This window comes from Panthera pardus, unplaced genomic scaffold (genome assembly GCF_024362965.1).
Source record: "Panthera pardus isolate Hobbes unplaced genomic scaffold, ASM2436296v1 HiC_scaffold_13, whole genome shotgun sequence".
NCBI lineage: Eukaryota > Metazoa > Chordata > Mammalia > Carnivora > Felidae > Panthera > Panthera pardus.
Window position 1 is genome coordinate 155,876,841 of NW_026526688.1, and position 9,780 is coordinate 155,886,620.

The window sequence follows — 9,780 nt, forward strand, 5'->3', positions numbered from 1 at the left end:
ATTGGTCCAAAAAATGGCCTAATCTGGCTTTATTTACTATTCATTTGGACTATTATTGTCTCACAACTACTCTTGTCCTATTACACTAAAACCAAAATGACATTTCCAAAACTAAACTGAGATCATGTGTCTCTCAGTCTGAAATCTTTTGGTGGCTTCCTGATATTCTGAGAATAATACAAAAATCTTTAATACAGGCATATCTCATTTTATTGTGTTTCACTTTGTTGTGCTTTGTAAATATTGTGTTTTTTTTAAAACAATGAAGTTATGTGCCAACCCTGCATTGAGCAACTGTGTTAGCATGATTTTTCCAATAGCATTTGCTCTTTCATGTCTCTGTGGCACATTTTGCTAGTTCTCACAATATCTCAATGTTTTGTTTTTTTTTTTCTCTTTATCCTCCTTGCTAATTTATTGGGAGCAGTGTTTCTTTTTCTTTATAGGAAAAGAGACAGTATTTCAAATTTTTTAATAGTTACTATATTTTTATGGTGAGCTGTATCAGTGATCTTATATGTTACTATGTTAACTGTTTTGGGGTACAATGAACTGCACCCATATAAAACAATGAAATTAATCAACGGGGTGTGTTCTGACTGCTCCATCAACAGGCTATTCCCACATGTCCTTCCTTCTCCTCAGGCCTCCATAATTCCTGAGGCACAACAATATTAAAGTGAGACTAATTAAAAACCCTACAGTGGTCCCTAAGTGTTCAAGTGAAAGGAGTCACACATCTCTCACTCTAAATCAACATGTAGAAATTATTAAGCTTAGTGAGGAAGGCACGTCGAAAGACAAGATAATGCCGAAAACCTAGCCTTTTGTGCACTTACCCAAGTTGTGAATGCAAAGGAAAAGTTCTTGAAGGAAATGAAAAGTGCTGTTCCAGTGGACACATGTATGATAAGAAAGTGAAACAACTATATTCTTGATATGGAAAAAAAATATTTTGGGAATCTGGACAGAAGATCAAGCCAGTCACAACATTCCCTAAACCAAAGTCTAATCCAGACCAAGGCCCTAACTTTCTTCAATTTTATAAAGGCTGAGAGACTTAAGGAAGAAACTACAGAAGAAAAGTATGAAGCTAGTAGAGGTTGGTTCATGAAGTTTAAGGGAAAAATCCACCTCCATAACAAAAAAGTATGAGATCAAGCAACAAATGCTGATGTAGAAGCTATAGTAGGTTGTGCAGAAGATCTAGCTAAGGTAACTAATCAAGGTGGCTCTACTAAACAACAGATTTTCAATGTAAACAAAATAGCCTTCTATTGGAAGATGCCATCTAAGACTTTCATATCTAGAGAGAAGTCAATTCCTGGTTTCAAAGCTTCAAGGGACTCTCAAGCTTCAAGGCTGATTGTCTTGTTAGGGGCTAATGCAGCTGGTGACCTGCAGTTGAAGCCAGTGCTCATTTACCATTCCAAAAATGCTGGGGCCCTTAAGAATTATGCTGAATGCCCTCTGTCTGTGCTCTATAAATGGGACAACAAAGCCTGCGTGATAACATATCTCTTTACAACATGGTTTACTGAATGTTTTAAGTCCACTGTTGAGACCTATTGCTCAGGTAAAACAAGAAGTCTGTCAAAATATTACTAGCTGTTGACAATGTACCTGGGCACTCAAGAACTCTGATGGAGAGGTACACCAAGATTAATGTTGTTTCATACCTACTAACAAGACATCCATTCTGCAGTCCATAGATCAAGGAGTCCTTTTGACTTTCAAATATTGTAATTTAAGAAATGTATTTCATGAAGCTATAACTCCAATAGATAGTGATTCCTCTGACAGAGGTGGACAAAGTAAATTGAAAACCATCTGGAAAGGACTCACCATTTTAGGTGCCATTAAGAACATTCTTAATTCCTAGAAAAAAGGTAAAAATATCAACATTAACAGGAGTTTGGAAGAAGTTGATTCCAACCCTCATGGATGTCTTTGAGAGGTTAGAGATTTCTGTGACAAAAGTAACTGCAGATGTGGTGAAAATAACAAGATAACTAGAATTAGAAGCAGAGCCTGAAGATGTTACTGAATAGCTAGCTGCAAACTCATGACAAAACTTGAACATATGAGGCATTGCTACTCATGGATGAGCAAAGAAAGGGGTTTCTTGAAATGTAATCTGTTCCTGGTGAAGATTCTGTGAGGATTATTGAAATGACAATGAAGGATTAATATATCCCCTAAACTTGGTTGATAAAAGTACTGGCAGGGTTTGAGAGGATTGACTCCAATTTTCACAGAAGTTCTACTATGGGTGAAAGAACAGCATCTCATGCTACAGATAAATCATTTGTTAAATAAATAATCAATCAATGTGGCAAGCTTCACTGTCTTATTTTAAGAAATAGCTACAGCCACTCCAGACTTCAGCAACTACTACTTTGATCACTCAGTGGCCATCAATGTTGAGGCAAGGTCCTCCACCAGCAAAAAGATTACAACTTGCTAAAAGCTCAGATGATGGTTAGCCTTTCTTAGTAATAAAGTATGTTTTTAAAACAATGTTTGTATATTGTGTTTTAGGCATAATGCTGTTGTTGCATATTTAATATACTCCAATATAGTGTAAATGTAACTTTTGTATTTACTGGGAAACCAAAAAATTCATTTGACTCACTTTATTGTGTAATTTGCTTTATTGCAGTGGTCTAGGACCAAATCCTGACATCTGAGGTTTCCTTGTATGCTCTGTTAGATCTTGCAAGCTCTGATTCCAGCTTATTTCTTTAGTTTCATCTTATAATAATCTCTGTCATATACTGGTTCAGCCTCATAAACTTTTGCTTCCTGGGAGAGAGGTCATGCTTTCTTCACATATCCTTCTTTTGTACCTGTATATGCTGTGAGGGTTTTTGCCAGTCCCCTTCACTTAGAGGCATTTCCAGAGAACCCAAGAGATGGATTAGAGCATGTCATGATGCCACTTTGAGATCATTTTGTAACAATAAAACTCCAGTGTTCCATATTCCATTAAGAGTTGGGTTCAAAATAGCTAATAAAACTTCCATGGAATGAGGTGTTAATGGAGGATAGAGAGACAATACGACCTATTACGAAGCTTAAAAGTACCAAATGACAAGAATGAAAATAACACCTAAAATATGAAATAACTTTATATTTTACCATAGGCTAATGCCTCAGACTTTATCAGAACAGGAGAGTTAGCTGCAAGTCCATAATACTGTGCTAAAATAATAGTGATACAGGTGAGCAGCTGAGGAAAACTTTCAGTGTACAACAGAACGATGAACAATTATTTTAACTCTCTCCTTTGTTTACAGACTTGACTTTTTCATGTTAATAAGTATCCCAGAAGCCAAGCTTTTTAAATCGTAAATAATACCACTTATTTTGCAATTCCTTTTTCTAAGTGTAGAAGACAGCTGACCAAACCAAAGCAAACAACACTAAAGTATTTCACAAAGTGTAACACACAGAGGCCAAAATAGAGGTTTGCTATTATACCAATCCATGACATGGAAGACTTAAGTTCATTTGGGCAGCAAAAGAGAGTGGTACAGTGTATTAATACCATGAGAATGGTGAATTATTTCTTTATACTCTGGAAAACCAGCTGTGCTGAGACTTAGCAACAATCTTAAAATAGATGGAATGTGTGAAAATCTGGTCATTGTTGTCAACTATTTTCATGTTCTTTACTGTGATTTCCTTATATAAGGAGTATCCACTCCAAAGAAATTATGTGCTGCTTGTCAGAAAAATTTAAAGTTATGGAGATACAGAGAAAGAGAGAAAAGAGTCAAATATTTTCTTCAAGCAACTAATTGTAACTTTTTGACTTATATTAGCAGACTCGGTTGCCAGTTACCATGGTAGTTAAACCATACTCAAAGTTTTGACAGATTCCTGGAAAGTTAAAACAGATTCTCTATTTAAACATAAAAAAGTTGAAACTGGTAGACTTTTAAGGACTATAATTTATGTATTAATCCACAACAATTAATTATTGACCTTTGAAATACTAAAGAAAGGAACTAGAGGTAATTTTTCTTCAGTAAATTATATCAATCCAAGGATAAAAAAAAATGAAGCTTAAATTGGGCAGCAAATGGCAATATTTGTAATAGTTGTGATTTGTTTTGGTAAGTTCTAAAGTGATTTTTTGTTGTAATATACATAGTTTTAAATAATTAACTCATTTTCTTGTGATTTCTCCTAGTCTGTCAAGCAGTTAGCAATTTCAAGACTTTTGACCTTAATATATACCACAAAAGATTTTGGTTTTGAGAGAATAACTGGTGCAAAGGCCAAGTCTATGTTACTCATTATGGTGGACAAATCTCTCCCAGAGGCCCCAACCTATCTTGTCAGAGTTTACCATGTCACTCACTCTGTACACTTCAGAAACAACAATGTACAGATCATTATCTGTCTACTTCTTATGCCTCTTGGATCTGAATTTCTGTTTATAATCTCACCTGGTTTTGAGTTTCCCCATTCTTACTACCACCTCATGACATCATTGAAAATGAGATTGAAAACAGTATCAGCAAAGTGAAAATAACATTTAAAATACAGTAACAGTTTTATCACTCCTCATAATATCAAGAATGTGGAGTAAAAACAAAATGAAACAAACAACTCATGCTTTGTGTGATGCACAAAAACTAAAGTTCTCTGAAATCTTTCCTAATTCGTAAAATGGGCGTAATGTGACTGAATCTGATGGGCTATTTTAACATTGGGATAAGTATGTAAATCAAGTCTATTCCTTAGTATATTATAAAACTTGGAGTTTTAGGAAATTTGGGATTTGTCAGGTTTTTTTTTTCAACCATGTTTCTTATCCAATAGCAAAGCAAGTTGATTCTCGTTTCAGAATATACCTTTGAAATTATTTCTCAGTACCTTCCCCAATATTACTTTAGTCAAAATAATAACACAGTGAGAGACTTCTAACTCTATGCCCTCTTGCCCTTTACACCACTCCCATAATACTTAAAAAAAAAAAAAAAAAAAAAAAAGGAAAGTTGCTTTACATTATTCAACTTTTCAAAGACCTGCAGTGATTTCTTTCTACTTTTAAAATAAAAAGCAGTGTAAATATTCCTTTTCAGGCTACATTATTAGGTTCCTAGCTTACTAGCTAATCTCAAAAACAAACCAAAACAAGAAAACCCAGAACTCCAAACCAAAACCAAAAACCAACCAAACAACAGAAACAACATCCACCTCAGGGCTTTTTCATTGTCCTCTCTGAATGAAACATTCTATGCAGATATTCCAGTGGCTTATTGCCTCAACTTGTTGAGGTCTTTATACAAATAGTACCTCCACAACAGTTTTTTGATTATCCAAACTAAAATGATATTCCCTCTCACTTTTTAATTTTATTCCCACTGCTTATTTTTTCTCCATGACACTTAATGCTACCTACCATTATGTTATCTATTTATTTATTTATTTTTAATTTTTTCCCCAACTCTAGAATCTAGGCTCTCATAGGGCATTAGGCTCATTTTGTTTTCTAATAATCAGTAATATGTGGTATATAGTAAGTACTCAATAGTTAGGGAAGTAATAGAAAAACATGATTTAATGAATAGAATATAACTAAGAGCTATCAGTATAACAAAAATATAATACAAATTACCTTATATACACCTCCAAACAATGAGGTGGGCATTTAATATATTTTAGATTTTATAGATAAAAATTGAGACCAAAAAAGCTTAAATTACTTGCCCAATATCTAAAATTACTCGTTCAATATCTTGTATCAAGTAGTTTTTTTCAAACGTAGCTCTTTTGTCTCTCAAAGATCCTTTATCATTATCAAGAATACCACTTTCCTTTGGAGAATAGAGATGGAGCATGAGCTGATCAGTGATTTTTAGAACAGGTTTCACATTAGAATTACCTGGGGAACTTAACTACTGAAGGTTAGACATCATTTCAAGACAACTGAATCAGAATATTGAGAGTAGGGCCTGGGCATTATATGGTTCTAATTCTGACACCCTAGGTGTATTACATCCAAACTTCTATTTGTAATGTCAAATCTAGTTGGTAGTTGATTTTTTTCTTTCTCTTTTGTCTTTGTGTCATTGAAAAACAAACAAAAAACATTAGGACAAATATTAAGTAAATTCATAAAATTAAATCAGACACACACACAAAAGTACTTTTTATGTCATTGATAAAGGTAAAAAGAAAGCTTTCCAGAATTGTAAAAGCAAAATAAATGCAAAATAACACCTCAATGTGATACTCCTACATGGACCCTCAAAGGATAAATGAAAGGCCAGTTTGAATCTATTAAAAGCATTAAGTATATATATACACCCTATCACCCACAATTTTCTTTCTTTCTTTTTAAAAATTTATGTCTTATAAAAAAAATATAGACAGTTCATGAGTTTGTGTGGGGGCATGCTAATCTTCTCCGTATCCTTCCAATTTTAGTATATGTACTGGTGAAGGGAACACCCACAATTTTCTCAAAATTATCCTATAGAAATGCTCACACAAATGTGCAAAATATATATGTAATATTTATTTCAGCATTTTTATAATCTAAATCAATATAAACAAACATGGATAAGGAATAAAAGGACATTGTCTAGGTAGGAAAAAAGGACAAAAGAGCATCATCTTCCATCTCTGACACACATATTCACAAAACACCTTTAGATAGAGAAAAATATTATTTCACAGGGATGTTTTAACATTGCAGTTTTGATTGACTACCTTCACTAGAAAAGTGACATGAGAGAAGGGCTCTGTCCTGTGCTGAGGTGCCAAGTTTTTGTTTTTGTTTCAATTAAAATATATGTGATGTATAACCTTGTATACATTTAAGGTGTCCAACATGTTGACCTGAGACATTTACATAGTGTCATATGATTGTTAATGTAGCAATAATTAGTATTTCAATCACATCTTGATTTTTTTTTTCTTTTAAGTCATTGGAAAAATTGAGATTTAGTCCCAGCAAGTCTAATGATTATAATTCAAAATTGTAGTCTGTTTTCACTACTAATGCATTAGGTCTGTAGAATTTCTTTACTCATTGCAAGTTCGTTTCCTTAAGCAACATCTCTCCAATTCTGTCACACACCCAAGACCCCAGTAACCTCATTTCAATTTCTGTTCTTACAAGTTTAGCTTTTTGAGGCCTCATATATAAGTAATATCAGATAATATTTGTCTTTCCCTGTTCCACTCATCTCACTTCTCATAAGGTCTTCAGGATCCATCCATGTTGGCACAAATGGCTGGATCTCCATTCTCATGGCTAAAAAAATATTCCATTGTGGATATATACAGCACAATTCTTTATCCGTTCACACAGTGATGGGTCCTTAGGTTTTTTCCACATCTTGGTTATGGTGAATAAGTCTGCAATCAACAAAGAAGGTGCATATATCCCTTTCATGTCCTGTTTTCATTTTCTTTTCATGTATGACCAGAAGTGAAATTGCTAGATTGTATGATAGTTCCTTTTTTTTTCTTAATGTTTTGAAGAATCTCCATATTTTTTTTCCATAATGGCTGCACCAGTTTACATTCCCATAGTGCACAAGCAAAAAGTTCCCTTTTTGTCCATCCTCACTTCATGCTATCTTGAATATAGCCATTCTAACAGTGTAACATAATGTTTCACTGTGATTTTGATTGGCATTTTCCTGGTGATTAATGAATTTGAGCACCTTTTCGTGTACCTGTTGGTCATTTGGGGAAAAAAAATGTTTAGGTCTTCTGCCCATTTTTTTCATCAGGTTTTTGTTTTTGTTTTATGTTATTGAGTTGTATGAGTTCTTTATATATTTTGGATATTAATCCCTTAACTGATATATGGTTTCCAAATATTTTCTCTCACTTCATAGGTTGCCATTTCATTTTGTTGATCATATCTTTTGATGTGCAGAAGCTTTTTATTTATTGTAGTCCCATTTGTTGATATTTGCTTTTGTTGTGTGTGCTTTTAGTGTCATATCCAAAAAAACTATTGCCAAGACTAATGCCAAGGAGCCTCTTTTCTGTGCTTGCTTCTAGGCATTTTATGGTGTCATATCTTATGTTTAAGTCTTTCATTCATTTTGAGTTAATTTTTATGAGTAGTGTAAGATAAGGATTCAAATTTATTTTTTGCATGTGCTAGTCTTCTCAGCATCATTTGTTGAAGAGACTATCCTTTCCCCATTGGTTGATCTTATCTCTCTTGTCATATATTAGTTGACATTATATATGGGAGTTTAATTCTGGATCTCTATTCTGTTCCATTGACTTATGTGTCTATTTTTATGCCAGTACCATATTGTTTTAATTAGTATAGCTTTGTGGCATAGTTTGAAATTAGGAAGTGTGATGCCTCCTGGTTTGTTATTCTTTCTCAGAATTACTTTGGGTATTGAGGGTCTTTGCTTATTCCATACCCATGTGAGGATTGGTTGTTCTATCTCTGTGAAGAATGTTGTTGGAATTGGTGTTTGAGTTGTAGATGGCTTTGGGTAGTATGAGCATTTTAACAATATTAATTCTTTAGATACATGGACGTGGAATGTCCTTTCATTTGTTTGTGTTGTCTTTGATTTATTTCAAAAAATCTTGTAGTTTTTGTCATAGGGAGCATTTTCTTTCTTGGTTAAATTTATTCCTAAGTATTTAATTGTTTTTGATGGTATAATGAAAAAAAAGTTCCTTTTTCAGATATTAACATAGAGAATTGCAAATGATTTCTGTATGTTGATTTTATATACTGTAACTCTATAAAATTCATTGATTAGATCTACCAGATTTTGGTTTAGACTTTGGATTTTCTATGTAAAAGTCATATTATCCTCAAATAATGACAATTTTGCCCTAATTCCTCTAGCTAGGTTTCTAGTACTGTACTGAATAAAAGTGTTGAGAGTGGGAATCCTTGTCTTGGACCTGATCACAGAGGAAAAGCTTTCAATTTTTTACCATTGTATATGCTGTGAGTTTGTCATATATGGCTTTTATTATGTTGAATTATGTTCCTTCTAATACCCAATTTGTTCCTGTTTTTTTTTTTTTTTATCATGAAGGGATGTTGTATTTTATTACATCCATTTTTTGTACCTATTGAGATGATCATGTGATTTTTATCTTTCTATTGATATGATGTATCACATATTTAATTTTTTATATGTGAATCCTCCTTGCATCCCAGGGATAAATTCCATGAGGTCATAGTATATAATCCTTTTAATGTATGGGCTTGCTAATACTTTGAGAATTTTCATGTTTCTATCTATCAAGAATACTAGTCTATGGTTTTCTTATACTGTCCTTATCTTTCTTTGTTATCAGGGTAAGCTGGTCTGATAGAATGAGTTTGTAAGTATTTCTTTTTCAATTTTGGAGGAGAGTTTGAAAATTATTAGTGTTAATTCTTCTTTAAATGTTTGATAGCTGTTGTGAAGCTGTCTGGCCCTGCAGTTCTGGGCTCTGATGTTTCAATTACCAATTCAGTCTTTTAACTTATTATTGGTCTGTTCAGATTTTCTATCTCTTCCTGATGTAATCTTGGTATATCGTGCATTTCTAGGAATTTATGTCTTCCAGATTATCTAATTTGTTGGCATATGATTATTCACAGTAGATTCTTATCATCCTCATTCTTATCATCCACAAATAGATTTCTCATTACAGCATGTCTCCTCTTTCATTTCCAATTTTATGTGTTTGAATCTTCTTTTTTTTTTTAGTTTGTTAAAGAATCATCAATTTTATCTTTTTGAAAAATCAGCCCATAGTTTCATTGATACTTTA

The 9,780-nt window shown here is 33.2% G+C and overlaps 1 pseudogene; it reads right to left on the bottom strand.

The window, feature by feature from the left end:
• Window positions 1-6,375: 6,375 nt before the first annotated feature.
• LOC128776803 (U6 spliceosomal RNA) lies at window positions 6,376-6,466 on the bottom strand (annotated as a pseudogene).
• Between the last annotated feature and the right edge of the window lie 3,314 nt (window positions 6,467-9,780).